Source organism: Pogoniulus pusillus, chromosome 37 (assembly GCF_015220805.1).
Source record: "Pogoniulus pusillus isolate bPogPus1 chromosome 37, bPogPus1.pri, whole genome shotgun sequence".
Lineage (NCBI taxonomy): Eukaryota > Metazoa > Chordata > Aves > Piciformes > Lybiidae > Pogoniulus > Pogoniulus pusillus.
In genome coordinates this window covers 7820744-7838956 of record NC_087300.1, presented here as the reverse complement: position 1 = coordinate 7838956, position 18213 = coordinate 7820744, and the positions used below count along the sequence as shown (strand labels likewise).

At 53.4% G+C, this 18213-nt stretch overlaps 1 protein-coding gene across 4 annotated transcripts in view; it reads right to left on the bottom strand.

Annotated features, from left to right (window-relative positions):
* The window catches only part of HIVEP3 (HIVEP zinc finger 3), a 497619-nt gene that overhangs the window by 368358 nt on the left and 111048 nt on the right, over positions 1-18213 (bottom strand). For 2 of the 4 annotated variants that reach the window (XM_064172675.1, XM_064172676.1), the window contains exon 2: positions 15507-15594. The exons of the other annotated variants lie outside the window; for them this stretch is intronic. The gene's annotated coding sequence lies outside the window, so the exon portion shown is untranslated. The remainder of the gene's footprint in view (positions 1-15506; positions 15595-18213) is intronic. 4 annotated transcript variants of the gene reach the window in all.

The window sequence follows — 18213 nt, the reverse complement described above, 5'->3', positions numbered from 1 at the left end:
GGGAGGACCCTGAGTCCCAACTGCCTTCAGCATCTCCACTTACTACCTTCCCAGAGTGGGTTGGAAGGGAGTCCTGCAGCCAGTTCACAGGGTGCTAGGGGTTGGAAGGGAGCCAAGGACATCATCCAGTCCAACCCCCCCTGGCCAGAGCAGAGAGCTCCAGTCCTGGAGCCACTGGGACAAGAGGGATGGAGATGTGCTGGAAGGTGTCCATGAGGATGAGCAGAGGGCTGGAGCTGCTCTGCTGTGAGGAGAGACTGAGGCAGTTGGGGCTGTGCAGGCTGGAGAGGAGAAGGCTCCCAGGTGACCTTATTGTCACCCTCCAGTATCTGAAGGAGGCTACAGGAAAGCTGGGGAGGGACTTTTTAAGCTGTCAGGTAGGGATAGGACTGGGGGGAATGGAACACAGATAGAAATGGGGAGATGCAGACTGGAGGTGAGGAAGAAGTTGTTGAACATGAGGGTGGTGAGAGGCTGGAATGGGCTTACCCAGGGAGGTGGAGGAAGCCTCATCCCTGGAGGTGTTTGAGGCCAGGCTGGCTGAGGCTGTGTGCAGCCTGCTCTAGGGTAGGGTGTCCCTGGGCATGGCAGGGGGGGTTGGGACTGGCTGCTCCTTGTGCTCCCTTCCAACCCTGACTGCTTCTATGATTCTATGATCTTTAAAACCATCCAGTTCCAACCCCCCTGGCACAGGCTGGGACAATTCCTACTGCAGCAGCTTGCCCAAGGCTCCAGCAAACCTGGCTTTGAACATTTCCAGGCTTGGAGCCTCCAAAACCTGCCTGAGCAACCTGTTCTAGTGCCTCAGCACCCTCATGGGGTAGAAATCTTTCCTGATGCCTAACTCCAGCTTCTTCCAGCTTGAAGCCATCAGCCTTGTCCTGTCACTCCATGCCTTGGTCCAAAGCCCCTCCCCAGCTCTCCTGCAGCCCCATCAGGTACTGGCAGGTTGCTCTAAAGCCTCTCTGGAGACTCCTCCAGGCTGAACAACCTCAGCCTGGCCTCACAGCAGAGGTCCTCTCCCCACCTTTCAGCAAGAGCACATCTGCCCCACACAGAGCTTGGGTTTGGGGTGCAGTTAGATGCCTTCTCTCTCCATGAGCAGGGAGGGGCTGAGGAAGCTGCCCTGGGCAAGCAGCTCAGTGCTTGGCAGCTCCTCTGCTTAATGAGCTGCAGGGGGATTGGGTAGCAGTAAGGAGGTTTCTATTCCAAGCCAGCAGACAGCAATTAAACAGCCTGACCCACACACAGTCCTCAATTACAGCCCAGGGGCTGTTTACCAGCCCAGTTAACCTGCAATTACAGAGCCTTCCAGAGCCCTCAAACCAGGCAACTCCTTCAGAACCATCCTGTTTGGTAGTGAAAATAATCCAGGCACGTTCTGGTGCTATCTCAAGCTGCTTATTAGAGACCTCTCACCAAGCTGAGGGCTCCTTCCTCAATATTGTGGCCAAGCCTCACTACCTGACCTGTTCTTACTCTGTTTTGTCCTTCTTGAGGGCTCCTTCCTCCCAAGCATCACTACCTGACCTGTTCTCACTCTATTTTGTCCTTCCTGAGGGCTCCTTCCTCCCAAGCATCACTACCTGACCTGTTCTTACTCTATTTTGTCCTTCCTGAGGGCTCCTTCCTCCCAAGCATCACTACCTGACCTGTTCTCACTCTATTTTGTCCTTCCTGAGGGCTCCTTCCTCAATATTGTGGCCAAGCATCACTACCTGACCTGTTCTTACTCTATTTTGTCCTTCTTGAGGGCTCCTTCCTCCCAAGCATCATTACCTGACCTGTTCTTACTCTATTTTGTCCTTCCTGAGGGCTCCTTCCTCCCAAGCATCATTACCTGACCTGTTCTTACTCTATTTTGTCCTTCTTGAGGGCTCCTTCCTCCCAAGCATCACTACCTGACCTGTTCTCACTCTATTTTGTCCTTCTTGAGGGCCCCTTCCTCCCAAGCATCACTACCTGACCTGTTCTCACTCTATTTTGTCCTTCCTGAGGGCTCCTTCCTCCCAAGCCTCACTACCTGACCTGTTCTTACTCTATTTTGTCCTTCCTGAGGGCTCCTTCCTCAATATTGTGGCCAAGCATCACTACCTGACCTGTTCTCACTCTATTTTGTCCTTCCTGAGGGCTCCTTCCTCCCAAGCCTCACTACCTGACCTGTTCTTACTCTATTTTGTCCTTCCTGAGGGCTCCTTCCTCAATATTGTGGCCAAGCATCACTACCTGACCTGTTCTTACTCTATTTTGTCCTTCCTGAGGGCTCCTTCCTCCCAAGCCTCACTACCTGACCTGTTCTTACTTTATTGACCTGTTCTCACTCTATTTTGCCCTTCCCCAAACATTTTTAGCCCTGTCCTGGAGTACTACACAGTGCATTGGGCTGTGAGCCTGGCCAAGCACCAACTGCATTGAGAAACCTGCCAGGACAAGCAGGGAGACAACCCAGAGGAGGCAATGAAGATGATCAGAGGGCTGGAGAACCTCTCCTGTTCAGCCTGGAGAAGAGAAGGCTGCAGGCAGACCTTAGAGCAGCCTCCCAGTACCTGAAATGGCTACAGGAGAGCTGGGGAGGGACTTGTGGAAAATCCACCTGGCAAAACCAACCAGACTGTGATGGGACATCAGAGTCAGTCCCAGGGATGGGTGATCCCCTTGGGCACAGACAAGAGAACCACAAAGTTGATCAGAGGCTGGAGAAGCTCTGCTGTGGGGACAGGCTGGGAGAGTTGGGGCTGTGCAGCCTGGTGAAGAGAAGGCTGAGGGCAGACCTTAGAGCATCCTTAGACCTGAAAGGACTCCAGGAGAGCTGGGGAGGGACATTGGACAAGGGCTGGGAGTGGCAGGAGGAGGGACAATGGCTTTGAGCTGGGAGAGGGGAGACTGAGAGTGGAGATGAGGAAGGAATTTTTGAGAATGAGGGTGGGGAGACCCTGGCACAGGTAACCCAGGGAGGCTGTGGATGCTCCCTCCCTGGAGGTGTTGAAGCCCAGGTTGGATGAGGCCTTGAGCAACCTATGCTGGTGGGAGGTGTCCCTGCCTATGGCAGGGGGGTTGGGTCTGGATGAGCTTTGAGGTCCTCTAAACCATTCTATGATTGCAGAGAGAGTCACAGAATGAACCAGGTTGGAAAAAACCTCTGAGATCATCCAGTCCAACCTAGCACCTAACCCTTCTCACTAACTAGCTCCTGGCACTGAGTGCCTCCTGCAGCCTCCTCCAGGGATGGAGACTCCACCACCTCCCTGGGCAGCCCATTCCAATGCTTCACTCTTGCTGTGCAGAAGCACACACTGAGTCCAAGAACGACCAGGAAGGTCCCTCTAAGCCTTTTTGGCTTTCTGGCAGCACCCAGAAGCACTTTTCAAACCCCCAAGGAGTGATCAGCAAGGAGAAGGTTTTGCAGTGGGCAGTTGAGAGGCAGCCCTGAATGAGAGAGCCACTCAGGATCTGACACACATCTCCCCAGCCTGGCTTGAAGTGGAAGATGTTGACATTGTGGAGCTGGGAAATTGTCACCAGGATTGCTGATGAGGGTAAAACAAGAGAGGCTGCAGCATCCCCCAGCCCCAGTGCATTACTGCTGCTCAAACCCCCAAGTGTCAAAATTAAGCCCATTTAGCCATCAGCTCCAAAAGCTCCCATTAAAAGCCTCAACATTCCCCTGCCCTGGCAGGCAGAGAGCCAGGAGGATCAACAGCCACTAGGCAGGCAGGCAGACCCAGCAGCTTCTCCATGTCAAACACCAGGAGCCAGAGGAGCAGATGTGGAGGCTGTGAGCTGCTGCTGCCAGGCTGCAAGAGGCTGCTGAGGATTGTGCAGAACAGGCAGGGGTAAGCCCAGGGAGAATCACAGAGTCGATGGCAGGGGCTGGAAGGGACCTCCAAAGCTCAGCCAGTCCAAGCCCCCTGCCAGAGCAGGAGCACCCAGAGCAGATCAGCCAGGTGGGGTTGGAATATCTGCAGAGAGGGAGACTGCACAGCCCCCCTGGGCAGCCTGTGCCAGGCTCTGGCAGCCTCACAGAGAAAAAAAATCCTCCTCATGGTTAAATGAAACTTCCTCTGCCTCAGAGAGGGAAGTGATGGTCAAAGGGTCCTGCCCTCATGTCTCTGACAGGAATCACAGAGGCATTCAGGCTGGCAAAGCCCCTCAGGAGCACCAAGCCCAGCCCAGGTCCCTGCTCTGCAAGGTGCAGCCCAAACCATAGCCCCAAGCACCACAGCCAAAAGACTTTAAACATATCCAGGGTTGGGGACTCCACCACCTCCCTGGGCAGCTCATTCCAGTCCCTGATAGGTTGGACTGGATGATCTGGGAGGTCTCTTCCAACCTGGTTGATTCTATGATTCTATGATCACTCTTGCTGGGAAGAAAAGTGTTTCCTAATGTCCAGTCTGAACCTCCCCAGAGGCAGCTTGAGGCCATTCCCTCCTGTTCCATCACCATTTACCTGGCAGCAGAGACCAGCAGCAGCCTCTGCACAACCTCCTGTCAGGTAGCTGCAGGCAGTGCTGAGCTCTGCCCTCAGCCTCCTCTCTTTCCCACTACCCATCCCCAGCTCCTTCAGTCTCTCCTCAGCAGATTCACTCCCCAGGCCCTTCACAGCTTCCTTGCCCTCCTCTGCACTTACTCCAGGACTTCTTTTTTTCTCCTCCCCTTCCCCCCTCCCCCCCAAAAAAAAGGTTCCACACTTGCTCCTGAGCTTTGCTTGCAGAGAATCATAGAATCAATCAGGCTGGAAAAGACCTTTGAGCTCCTCCAGTCCAACCTATCACCCAACACCTTAGAATCAACTAAAAGATGGCACCAAGTGCCTCATGCAGCCTCCTCCTAAACACCTCCAGGTTAAGGTGAGAGGGAAGTGATGGTCAAAGGGTTCTGCCCTCATGTCTCTGACAGGAATCACAGAAACATTCAGGTTGCCAAAACCCCTCAGGAGCACCAAGCCCAACCCAGGTCCCTGCTCTGCAAGGTGCACCCCAAACCATAGCCCCAAGCACCACAGCCAAACCATCCTTAAACACCTCCAGCCACACAGACTCCACCACCTCCCTGGGCAGCCCATTCCAGTGCCAATCACTCTCTCTGACAACAACTTCCTAACAACATCCAGCCTAGACCTGCCCTGGCACAGCTTCAGGCTCTGTCCCCTTCTTCTGTCCCTGGCTGCCTGGCAGCAGAGCCCAACCCCACCTGGCTCCAGCCTCCCTGCAGGCAGCTGCAGAGAGCAATGAGCTCTGCCCTGAGCCTCCTAGAAGCACAGAATGAACCAGGTTGGAAGAGAGCTCCAAGCTCATCGAGTCCAATCTATCACCTAACCCTTCTCATTACCTAACCCATGGCACTAAGTGCCACCTGCAGCCTCCTCTTAAACACCTCCAGGCACAGCAACTCCACCACCTCCCTGGGCAGCCCATTCCAATGCCAATCACTCTCTCTGACAACAACTTCCTAACAACATCCAGCCTAGACCTGCCCTGGCACAGCTTCAGGCTGTGTCCCCTTGCTCTGTCCCTGGCTGCCTGGCAGCAGAGCCCAACCCCACTTGGCTGCAACCTCCCTTCAGATAGCTGCAGACAGCAATGAGCTCTGCCCTGAGCCTCCTCTTCTCCTAGCAGCTTGCTGCTGGAGGAAAGCCCCTGGGTGGCTGCCATGGGAAGAGATGTTCATGGGGAGTGGGTTGGGTATGGCTGAGCCCACAGCCAAGCAACTCTCAGAGGCAGTGCCTCCAGCCTGCATCTTTCACTAGTATTATCTGCATTATTTGTTTATTAGGGTTTGTTATTATTAATTATTAATATTATTACTTTTAATTACTATTATTTATTGTTATTCTTTGAAGAGGAGGCAGCTCTTTGCTGCAGAGCCAGGGGCTGGCATCTCTCACCTGTTGTCACCCATCCACAGAGCTCCTCACCTTGAGTTCCTTCACCTTGCCTCTTTCAGCATGGGGATGAAGGAGAAGGATAATCAGGAGGATATTCACCCTCAGCCTGTGCTCCACTCTGAGACCAGCAAGTGAAAAAACAAAGCAGCTGCTGGTCTCTATGGCTCCCCAGTTCAGGAGAGACAGAGACCTGCTGGGGAGAGTCCAGCACAGAGCCACCAGGCTGAGTGGGGGACTTGAGCATCTCCCCTCTGGAGAGAGCCTGAGAGCCCTGGGGCTGGTGAGTCTGGGGAGGAGAAGGCTGAGAGGGGATCTGAGCAATGTGAGGGGTGGGGGGCAAGAGGAGGGGGCCAAGCTCTGCTCAGTGGTGCACAGCAATGAGCCAAGGAGCAGTGGATCCAAACTGGAGCAGAGAAGGTTTCAGCTCAACAGGAGGAGAAACTTCTTTGGTGTGAGGGTGGCAGAGCCCTGGAGCAGGCTGCCCAGAGAGGTTGTGGAGTCTCCTTCTCTGGAGGCTTTCAACCCCCTCCTGGATGCATTGCTGTGTGCCCTGCCTTGGGTGATGCTGCTCTGGCAGGGAGCTTGGACTGGATGAACCCCATCCTTGGGGGTGTTTAAGGCCAGGCTGGCTGAAGCTGTGTGCAGCCTGCTCTAGGGTAGGGTGTCCCTGGGCATGGCAGGGAGGTTGGGACTTGTGATCCCTTCCAACCCTGCCTGATTCTATCATTCTATGATCTCTGGAGGTCCCTTCCAACCTCTCTGGTTCTGTGATTCCTCTTCACTACCTTTATTAAAGGAGGAGAATGGGACAAAACGCTGCAATCCTGCAACATTCCCAGAGCCTCTAAAACAAAGCAGCTTTCAGCGATGCTGGGAGAGGGTTTGGTGCTATTAGCATAGAGTAGCTCGAAGGAATTTTATCTCCTTCACATCTATGTGCCCAAGTCTGTCCCTGTCAGAGATACCTAAGGGTGGTACCAAAGAAGTCTGCCACCCAGAGAGGGCATTAGGAAGATGGAGAGAGCAAAGCCTAATGGTTTCTAAACAAGTCTATTCTGCTGGTGTGCTGCAAGTGCCTTTTCCTACACCCCCTCTGCCCACACACACAAATGCATTCACAACTGCACTGCCACAAAACTAACTGTACAATGCCTCAATGCCAAGGAAGAAAGAAAAGAACCTTTTTATCCAGGGCACCCCACATCAATGGCCACTTTATGTTAAAGTGGAGGCACAAACTTAAAAGCTGCACTGGGGGAAGAGAAAAAGAGGGGAGAGAAACAGAGAGAGAGAGAGAGAGGAGGGGGAGGAAGTCTTCCTCCTCTGCCATGAACACTTTTAGAACCAGGGCTGTGAGCCCTGAGGTCTGTGCTGGCCTCACCTACAGCAGAGGGATGGAAGGGCTCAGCTTTGCAAGTGGAGCTGCTTTGCAAAGGATCACCTTTTGCTAGCTCCTGAGCTGGGCAGCCCTGCACATCATCTGCTCAATGTCCTTTTCTGACTCCAAGAGGGGAAGGAAAGGAATTCGTGCTGGATGTTGGATGAAAAGTGCTGCCACTGGGATTCATCCTTCCTACACCAACATCAGGAGTGACCCCAAACTCTAATGGCCACAACTTGGGAGGAGCACTGGATGACTTGGCAGCTCAAAGCACACTGCAAGGCAGACAAAGTCCCAGGCTATGACCTGGCATAGGAGTTTTAAGCACTTGAAAACCTCTTTGATTGACTAAAGCAGCTGAAGTGCCTCTAAGTATGAGTATGAGCCTCTAAGGATGAGATTGAACAAGGCCAAGGGCAGGGTTCTGCACTTTGGCCACAACAACCCCAAGCAGCTACAGGCTGGGGACAGAGTGGCTGAGAGCAGCCAGGCAGAAAGGGAGCTGGGGGTGCTGGGAGAGAGGAGCTTCAGAGGAGGCAGCAGTGCCCAGGTGGGCAGCAGAGCCAATGGCATCCTGGGCTGGCTCAGGAGCAGTGTGGGCAGCAGGACAAGGGAGGTTCTTGTGCCCCTGTGCTCAGCACTGCTCAGGCCACCCCTGGAGTGCTGTGTCCAGTTCTGGGCTCCTGAATTGCAGAGAGCTGCTGAGGTGCTGGAAGGTGTTTGGAGAAGGGCAGCAGGTGGAGAGACTGGCTTTAAAATTCAGCTTTACAGGCAAGTTGCCTACCTTTACATCCTTTCTGCTTCATGATTTGATTACTTCCTAGCATTTCAGGGGAAGCTTCCACTCCACTTTATGGGCAATTAGGAGTGCTGAGGACTCGAGCTGAAGCCAAGCCCCAGGAGCAGAAAACATTTTCCCTCTACATTGCTCTGTATTATGCAATTTTAAGGTGCTGGAGAAACATTTGATAGCCTCCTGCTCTCCCCAGAGGCACACTCCCAGACAGCTCCTGCAAGCTGCTCCACAGTTGTCCTGCCAAGAGCCCAGCCATCAGAAACCCAACAGACACCTAAACCCTGGCAGTGAGGCAGCCAAGCCAAAGGAACAAACCCACAGAACCACTCAACTTCTGACCTGAAGCATCCTGCAGCTTCTGCAGGGCAGGCAGAGGCTGCCCAGGGAGCTGGTGGAGTCCCCATGCCTGGAGGTGCTCAAGAAACCTTTGGCCATGGCACTTGGGGACAGGGTTTGGTATCCTGCAGCTTCTGCAGGGCAGGCAGAGGCTGCCCAGGGAGGTGGTGGAGTCCCCATGCCTGGAGGTGTTCAAGACACCTTTGGCCATGGCACTTGGGGACAGGGTTTGGTATCCTGCAGCTTCTGCAGGGCAGGCAGAGGCTGCCCAGGGAGGTGGTGGAGTCCCCATGCCTGGAGGTGCTCAAGAAACCTTTGGCTATGGCACCTGGGGACAGGGTTTGGTGGCCATGGTGGTGTTGGGTTGGTGGTTGGACTGGATGATCCTGGAGGGCTTTGCCAGCCTTACTGATCCTAGATCATTAGATCATAATGATCAATAGATCATAGATCTGATGTCAATTACATGATGAAAAACAAAATCACCTTGGGATACAGGATGGAATTAAACAGAAGAAGTCTTAGTCACAGCTCAGCATCTTCAGAGTCTCTCAAGCAGGTCACTGGGCTTGAAAGTAATTTTTGATCAATATTGGCCAGTCCAGGGGCTAAAGGGTGATGCTGGGAGGAAGAAATAAACCCCCATGTGAAGGGAAGGGCTCTTGGACAGCTTCTGAGGTGCTAGAGGAATAAAACTACCTGTAATTAAGGAGCAGTGAGAGGAGGGAGAGCTCACAGCCCTGTGACTCTGGGGAGCAAAAGAGCACTGCTAGGATGTTGCTGCCTAAGCTGTCTATGGATGAGAGATGGATTCATGCACAGAGTGGTGAGTGCTTCATCATCCCAAATGTTTGTTCCCCCTCTACCACACCTGCAAGACTGTGTCCACTTTGGGGCTCCCCAGTTGAGGAGAGACAGAGACCTGCTGGGGAGAGTCCAGCACAGAGCCACCAGGCTGAGTGGGGGACTTGAGCATCTCCCCTCTGGAGAGAGCCTGAGAGCCCTGGGGCTGGTGAGTCTGGAGAGGAGAAGGCTGAGAGGGGATCTGAGCAATGTGTGCAAATAGCTGAGGGGTGGGGGGCAAGAGGAGGGGGCCAAGCTCTGCTCAGTGGTGCACAGCAATGAGCCAAGGAGCAGTGGATCCAAACTGGAGCAGAGAAGGTTTCAGCTCAACAGGAGGAGAAACTTCTTTGGTGTGAGGGTGGCAGAGCCCTGGAGCAGGCTACCCAGAGAGGTTGTGGAGTCTCCTTCTCTGGAGGCTTTCAACCCCCTCCTGGATGCATTGCTGTGTGCCCTGCCCTGGGTGATGCTGCTCTGGCAGGGAGCTTGGACTGGATGAGCTCTGGAGGTCCCTTCCAGCTTCTAAGGTGCTGGGACTTGATGATCTGTGAGGTCTCTTCCAACCCTGATGATACTGTGATACTGTGACTCTGTGAACTGTTTTTCCCTGTTGCTGCTGAGCCACATGAAGATGTTCACCTCCAGCACTGCAGATTTGAGCTGGTTTAGGGAAGATGAAGGCACCCACAGGGTTATTTCCCTCTTACTGTCCTGCCAGGCGCTCCCAGGGCAAACACAAGGCAAACTGTTGGCCTGTGCCATGATTTTCACCAACCTGCTTGCAAGTGCTACACACAGTTGAGTGCTGTGGGACAGGAGGAGGAAGTTTGGGCACCAGGAGGAAAGTCTTTACAATGAGGGTGATGAAATACTGGCAGAGGTTGCTTTCATAACCCTCCTGGATGCATTCCTGTGTGAACTACCTTGGGTGATGCTGCTTGGCAAGGAGGTTGGACTCAATGATCTCTGGAGGTCCCTTCCAACCTTTGATGTTCTGTGTGATCCTGTGATGATTATCAGACCAAAATCTCTATCCCAGACAACACCACCTTGCCAATGGACAACAGAAGGAATTGCAGTGCAAAATGACTGCTGAAGTCCTCCTGCTCCCACGATTAAAAGGGGATTGCATCGAAAAAGCAGCCCTGCCCCACCCCCTGTTTGGTTAGCACAAAGAGCAGGCATGGAGGAATGGATAGAAAGGAAGAATTCCACCACATCCCTGGGGAAGCTCCCAGGCATTAAAGTGCAGTGCAGGTACCATTAATGGCATCCTGGCTTGCATCAGGAATAGTGTGGACAGCAGGTCCAGGGATGTGCAGCCTGCAGCAGAGGAGACTCAGGGCAGAGCTCATTGCTGTCTGCAGCTGCCTGAAGGGAGGCTACAGCCAAGTGGGGTTGGGCTCTGCTGCCAGGCAGCCAGCAAACAACTTCTTCCTAACGTCCACTTTCAATCTCCCCTCTCACACTTCATACCCATTCCTCCTCCTCCTCCTCCTCCTCCTCCTCCTCCTCCTCCTCCTCCTCCTCCTCCTCCTCCTTCTGCCATTCCCAGACCTTCTCAACAGTCCCTCCCCAGCCCTCCTGCAGCCCCCTGCACATCCTGCAAGGCCACTCCAAGCTCTCCTGGAAGCCTTCTCCTCTGCAGGCTGCACAGCCCCAACTCTCTCAGCCTGTGCTCAGAGCAGAGCTGCTGCAGCCCTCTCAGCATCTTGGTGGCCTCCTCTGCACTGCCTCCAACACTTCCATGTCCTGCTTCTGCTGGGGGCTCCAGAACTGCACCCAGGACTCCAGGTGGGGTCTCAGGAGATCAGAGTAAATAATCTTCCTAATGTCAAGCCTAAGCCTCCTCTGGTGCAGCTTGAGGCCATTTCCTCTCTTTCTACCTCCATAAGAGATGCTCCTGTTCAACATTTGGTCTCTTCTGCCAGGCAGCCAGCAACAGAAGGAGGGGACACAGGCTCAAGCTGTGGCAGGGCAGGTTGAGGCTGGATGTTGTTAGGAAGTTGTTGTCAGAGAGAGTGATTGGCACTGGAATGGGCTGCCCAGGGAGGTGGTGAAGTCTGTGTGGCTGGAGGTGTTGAAGCCAAGCCTGGCTGGGGCACTTAGTGCCATGGTCTGGTTGGTTGGGCAGGGCTGGGTGCTAGGTTGGGCTGGCTGAGCTTGGAGCTCTCTTCCAACCTGCTTGGTTCTATGATTCTATGCTCAGTGCGTGCAGTGGTAAAGCAACCCAGAAGGTATCAGACAGCAGGAGCAGGGTTAAAAGGCATCACCTTTGCACCTGTGTGCAAACACAGCTCCAAGGAAAGTGCTCACAGCTACCTAGAGCAGCTCTGCTCACAGGAGGTGCAGCTCCACATCAAGGCTCTAAAGGGCAGGAGGAAAGCCTGGAGAGCTTCCACCCTGCCCCCCAGCAAACACCAGCACAAGGAACTCCAGGAGACTGGTGGGGAGGGAGCAGCACTCAGAACACACACACATGAGCTCAGACTTTCATCTCCAATGAATGAGACTCACAAATAAGAATCCCTCACAGAAACATGAGCTAGGAGGAGGCCAAGCCTCTGACCTCTGCTCCCTCCTCCACAAAGCCTTTCCAACATGGTCAGGCATTCTGGCTTGAGAACAGCCTTCAGGAGAGGGACTTAGGGGTGCTGGTGGACAAGAAGCTCTGTATGAGCCCTCAGTGTGTTCCTGCAGCCCAGAAGGCAGCCAGAGCCTGGGCTGCAGCAAGAGCAATGTGGGCAGCAGGGCAGGGAAGTGATCCTGCCCCTCTGCTCCCCACTGCTGAGACCCCACCTGGAGTACTGCATCCAGTGCTGGAGCCACTGGGACAAGAGGGCTATGGAGGTGCTGGCAGGTGTCCAGAGAAGGGCCATGAGGATGAGCAGAGGGCTGGAGCTGCTCTGCTGTGAGGAGAGACTGAGGCAGTTGGGGCTGTGCAGGCTGGAGAGGAGAAGGCTCCCAGGGGACCTTATTGTGACCCTCCAGTATCTGAAGGGGGCTACAGGAAAGCTGGGGAGGGACTTCTTGGGCTGTCAGGGAGAGATAGGACTGGGGGGAATGGAACAAAGCTGGAAATGGGGAGAGTCAGAGTGGAGGTTAGGAAGAAGTTGTTCAGCATGAGGGTGGTGAGAGCCTGAAATGTATTGCCCAGGAAGGTGGTAGAAGCCTTATCCCTGGAGGTGTTTGAGGCCAGGCTGGCTGAGGCTGTGTGCAGCCTGCTCTAGGGTAGGGTGTCCCTGGGCATGGCAGGGGGGTTGGAACTGGCTGATCTTTGTGATCCCTTCCATGCCTGCCTGATTCTATCATTCCAAGACTCAGAGATCTTCACCTTCTGAATCCAACTGACTTGGAAGCATCTTTCTGCAATAAACACGCTGCAGTTTTTCACTCCCAGCTCTCTGCCAAGGGCAAGGAACAGCTCTGAGGGAAGGCTGTGAGGAGCAGAGGCAGAAGGCTGTGTGTGATCTGCCAGCAGCTGCAGGGTACCGCTGGTCAGAGGGCAGCCAGCAGCAGCTGGCTCATTTGGAGAGCAACAGCCAGCAGCAGGCTGCAGCGAGGAGCTGCACTCACACTGCAGCACAGCACAGCACAGCACAGCACAGCACAGCACAGCACGGGAGGCTGCAGCCTCAGGGCAGCCCTGCAGGACACTGCTCCTCCTGCCATCCTCTTGCCATCCTCCAGGAGCTCCAAAGAGGCTTCTCCAGGAGAGGCTGAGGGCAGAGCTCATCACCCTCTGCAGCAGCTGCAAAGGAGCTCAGAGCGGGCTGGGGCTTGGTCCCTTCTCATGGGCACTAAGGCTGGATGTGGCCATGGGCAACCTGCCCTGAGTGCCTCTGCTCTGGCAGGGAGGTTGGACCTAGACTCATGGGGTCATGGAACCACAGGATCATGGAATAATGGGATCATGGAACCACAGGATCATGGAAACCACAGGATCATAGAATCCTGGGGTCATGGAACCATAGGATCATGGAGACATGGAATCATAGGATCATGGGGTCATGGAACCATAGGATCAGAAACATGGGATCATAGAATCATGGAATCATGGAACCATGGAATCATGGGGTCATGGAACCATAGGATCATGAAACCACAGGATCATAGAATCATGGAATCATGGAACCATAGGATCATGGACACATGGAATCATAGGATCATGGGATCATGGAACCATAAGATCATGGAGACATGGAATCATAGAATCCTGGGGTCATGGAACCATAGGATCATGGAGACATGGAATCAAGGGATCATGGAACCATAGAATCATAGAAACATAGAATCATGGAATCAAGGAATCATGGACACATGGAATCATGGGATCATGGAACCAGAGAATAATGGAAACATGGAATCATAGAATCATGGGGTCATGGAACCAAAGGATCATGGAAACATGGGATCATAGAATCATGGAATCATGGAACCACAGGATCATAGAAACATAGAATCATGGAGACATGGAATCATAAAATTGTGGAATCATGGAATCATGGGATCATGGAACCATAGGATCATAGAATCATGGGGTCATGGAACCACAGGATCATGGAAACATGGGATCATGGAAACATGGGATCATAGAATCATGGGGTCATGGAACCACAGGATCATGGAAACATGGGATCATAGAATCATGTGGTCATGGAACTACAGGATCATGGAAACATGGGATCATGGAAACATGGGATCATAGAATCATGGGGTCATGGAACCACAGGATCATGGAAACATGGGATCATAGAATCATGGGGTCATGGGACCATAGGATCATGGAAACATGGGATCATAGAATCATGGGGTCACGGGACCATAGGATCATGGAACCACAGGATCATAGAATCCTGGGGTCATGGAACCACAGGATCATGGAAACATGGGATCATAGAATCATATGGTCATGGAACTATAGGATCATGGAACCACAGGATCATGGAAACATGGGATCATGGAACCATAGGATCATGGAGACATGGAATCATAGAATCCTGGGGTCATGGAACCATGGCATCATGGAAACCACAGGATCATAGAATCATGGGGTCATGGAACCATAGGATCATGGAGACATGGAATCATAGAATCATGGAATTATGGAACCATGGAATCCTGGGGTCACAGAACCATGGGATCGTGGAAACCACAGGATCATAGAATCATGGACACATGGAATCATAGGATCATGGAGACATGGAATCATAGAATCATGGAACCAGAGAATCATAGAATCATGGGATTATGGAATCACAGAATCATGGGATCATGGAACCATGGGATCATAGAGTCATGGGATCATGGAACCATAGAATCATGGAATTGTGGAATCATAGAAATGGAACCATGGAATCAGAGAACCATAGAAATGTAGAACCATGGAATCATGGAATCACAGAAACATAGAATCAGGGAATCATGGGATGATAGCATGGTCTGGGTTGGAAGGGGCCCCTGAAGGTCACCCAGTCCAACCCCTCTGCACTCAGCAGGAACATTGTCCCCTAGATCAGGTTGCCCTGAGCCCTTTCCAGCCTCACCGTGAGTGTCTCCAGGGATGGGGCCTCAGCCTCCTCCCTGGGCAACCTGTTTGGTCCCTTCCACCCTCTAGTATGATTCTATGCCAAGAGGGAATTGCCTCAGTTTGTGCCAAGGGAGGTTCAGGTTGGATATGAGGAAAAGTTCTCCACAGAAAGTTTATCATTAGCCCAGGCTGCCCAGGGTGGTGGTGGAGGAATCTCCACTCCTGGAGGTGGTTACAAGCTGCATGGATGTGGTGCTGAGGGCAGAGGTAGGGTGGTGAGCTCCAGGTGACTGCCTGGACTCCATCACCCAAGGGTCTCTTCCAGCCCAAACACTCCTGTGGCACACACTCAATGTGGTGCTGAGGGCAGAGGTAGGGTGGTGAGCTCCAAGTGACTGCTTGGACTCCATGGCCCAGTGGCTGTGGCACTTAGTGCCATGGTCTGGTTGCTTGGGCAGGGCTGGGTGCTAGGTTGTACTGGCTGAGCTTGGAGCTCTCTGCCAACCTGCTTGATTCTATGATTCTATGGTTCACATCCACTGGGATCACCTGGCAGGTCATGACCATGAAGGTGACATCTGCCTGGGGCATCTTCTGGCCCAGGGGAACCACTGACACCACTCCTGGCACTCACTCACACTCAGCTTCCCTTCCCAAATCTCTTCCTTTCCCCCATCCAAACACACACTTCACACTGGCTGCATTCTGTTTGGAAGCAGAAGAAGCAAAGGCTTACTTCATCATCTGACCCCCCTGCTCTGGCCTTGGGGCTGGAGGGGTCTCCAGGGCAGAGACTGGAAAGCATCCAGGAGGTGTTTTAAGGTCTGAAAGAAACAATAAATCACAATCAGTGACCTCTCCACCACCCTGGGCTCTCTCCCTGGCTCCCCAGACAGGTCCATCTCCTAGCTGACAGATGGTCTCCTGGGAGAACCTTTAAAGATCTCTGCTTAACTTCTAATGAAGACATTTCCCAGCAGCAGAATTAACACTCTGGGTCCTTCCCACCTGCCTCACCTGGCACTGTGGCACCCCTCTGGTACATGCCCAGCAAAGCAGAGCTGCAAAGAACTCAATTAAAGCAGAAGCGCCTGGAAAACAGCCAGAGAGTAACCAGCACAAAGCCAGAGAGAGCAGAGAGGAAGGAGGGGAAAGAACCTACTAAAGGTTTGGCCTTGAGACAGCTTCAAGTCTGAGCAGCAGAGCTCAAAACAACTGCATAGGGTCATAGAATCCTTTTGGTTGGGTGAGACCTCTGAGGGCATCCAGCCCAGACATTAACCCAGCGCTGCAAGGTCACCACTGGCCCTCAGCATCACACTTAAACAGCTTTTAAATGCCTCCAGAGGTGGTGAGGTCTGAGCAGCCTCTTTCAGGGATAGATCAATGCCTTCAGGGAAGAAAATCATAGAATGGTTGGAAGGGAGCTCCAAGCTCAGCCAGTTCCAGTCCCTCTGTGCCATAGGCAGGGATGCATCCCACTAGAACAGGTTGCTCAAGGTCTCATCCAACCTGGTGCTGAAGACCTCCAGGGAGGTTGTGGAGCACAGAAGCACAGAATGGGATCAAAGATCCCATTCTGTGCTTCTGTGCTCCACAACCTCCCTGGGAAACCTGTGCCAGGGTCTCACCACCCTCAACCTGTGCCAGGGTCTCACCACCCTCAACCTCTGCCAATCTCTCCACACTCTCAACCTGTGCCAGTCTCTCACTGCAAACAACTTCTTCCTCACAGCCACTTTCAGTCTCCCCTCTCACACTTCAAACCCATTCCTCCTCCTCCTGCCATTCCCAGACCTTCTCAACAGTCCCTCCCCAGCCCTCCTGCAGCCCCCTGCACACCCTGCAAGGCCACTCCAAGCTCTCCTGGAAGCCTTCTCCTCTGCAGGCTGCACAGCCCCAACTCTCTCAGCCTGTGCTCAGAGCAGAGCTGCTGCAGCCCTCTCAGCATCTTGGTGGCCTCCTCTGCACTGCCTCCAACACTTCCATGTCCTGCTTGTGCTGGGGGCTGCAGAACTGCACCCAGATCTCAGGAGGTCAGAGTAAATAATCTTCCTAATGTCAAGCCTAAACCTCCTCTGGTGCAGCTTGAGGCCATTTCCTCTCTTTCTACCTCTGTAAGAGATGCTCTTGTTCAACATTTGGTCTCTTCTGCCAGGCAGCCAGCAACAGAAGGAGGGGACACAGGCTCAAGCTGTGGCAGGGCAGGTTGTGGGTGGATGTTGTTAAGAAGCTGTTGTCAGAGAGAGTGATTGGCATTGGAATGGGCTGCCCAGGGAGGTGGTGGAGTCTGTGTGGCTGGAGGTGTTGCAGCCAAGCCTGGCTGGGGCACTTAGTGCCATGGTCTGGTTGGTTGGGCAGGGCTGGGTGCTAGGTTGGGCTGGCTGAGCTTGGAGCTCTCTTCCAGCCTGCCTGATTCTAGGATGCTATGACTTATGGGGCAGCTTTGAGGAAGAGCAAGGGGGGAAAAGCAGCAGTAAAGGTTGGTGACATCACTGCAGAGGTCAGAGCAGCTTTGCCATGCTGTGTGCACCCTGAGGAAGGGCATCCCAATGCAGCCCTCACAGCTGCTCCTCTCGTGGGTACATTCAGACCTAGCAGAAGCAGGGAAAGCTCAGAGGCCTTCTCACCAAGGACAATCACAGAACTGCCAGGGTTGGAAGGGACCTCAAATATCAGCCAGTTCCAACCCCCCCTGCCATGGGCAGGGACACCTCACACTAGATCAGAGTCACAGCCAGCCTGGCCTTAAAACCCTCCAGGGATGAGGCTCCCAGCACCTCCCTAGACAACCTGTTCCCAGGGGAGCTGCCCTACACCTCTCAGCCTGGTCTCATGCACAAACCCTGAGCTGTCAGGACCCTCTTACCTCCCCATGCTCCTCCATCTGTCACCCCTCACACAGGGCCAGGATTTTTCACAGCTCAGGAGCCAAGTGTGGCCCTGCTGGAAGTGGAAACAATCAGCAGAAGGGCATCCAGAGGAACCCTTTACCCCTTCCCCCTCTCCTTCCCTTCCCAACACAGGCACAAGACCTCTTTTATGCTTCAATCTTTTTCCTGCCCTACTCCTCAGAGCTGGAAAGCTCAGGATGGCTCTGCTGGAGGAGAGCATTTAGGAATGGCACTGAACATTAGCTGCAGCTTGCACTCAGGTGGTTTCTAACCTCCAGCCACTGCTCCCTGTCCAGACCACAGGGCAGCATCAACCCCACAGCGATGCCGCAGGATAAATCCTCTGCGGGCAGGGATGGAGATCTTGCTGAGAGCAGCACAAGGAGGCCTTGTAGAAGGAGGTGTGAAAGGATCAGACAGTGTCAGCCCTGCCTTTGTTGTGAACGTTAAAGACATCTCTAATGCTCGAAGGTATTCCTCTGGGTGAGGCTTTCTGGCTGCTCATCTTTAACAGGAGCCGCTGCACAATGCCTTAATTGTGCAGAGCTG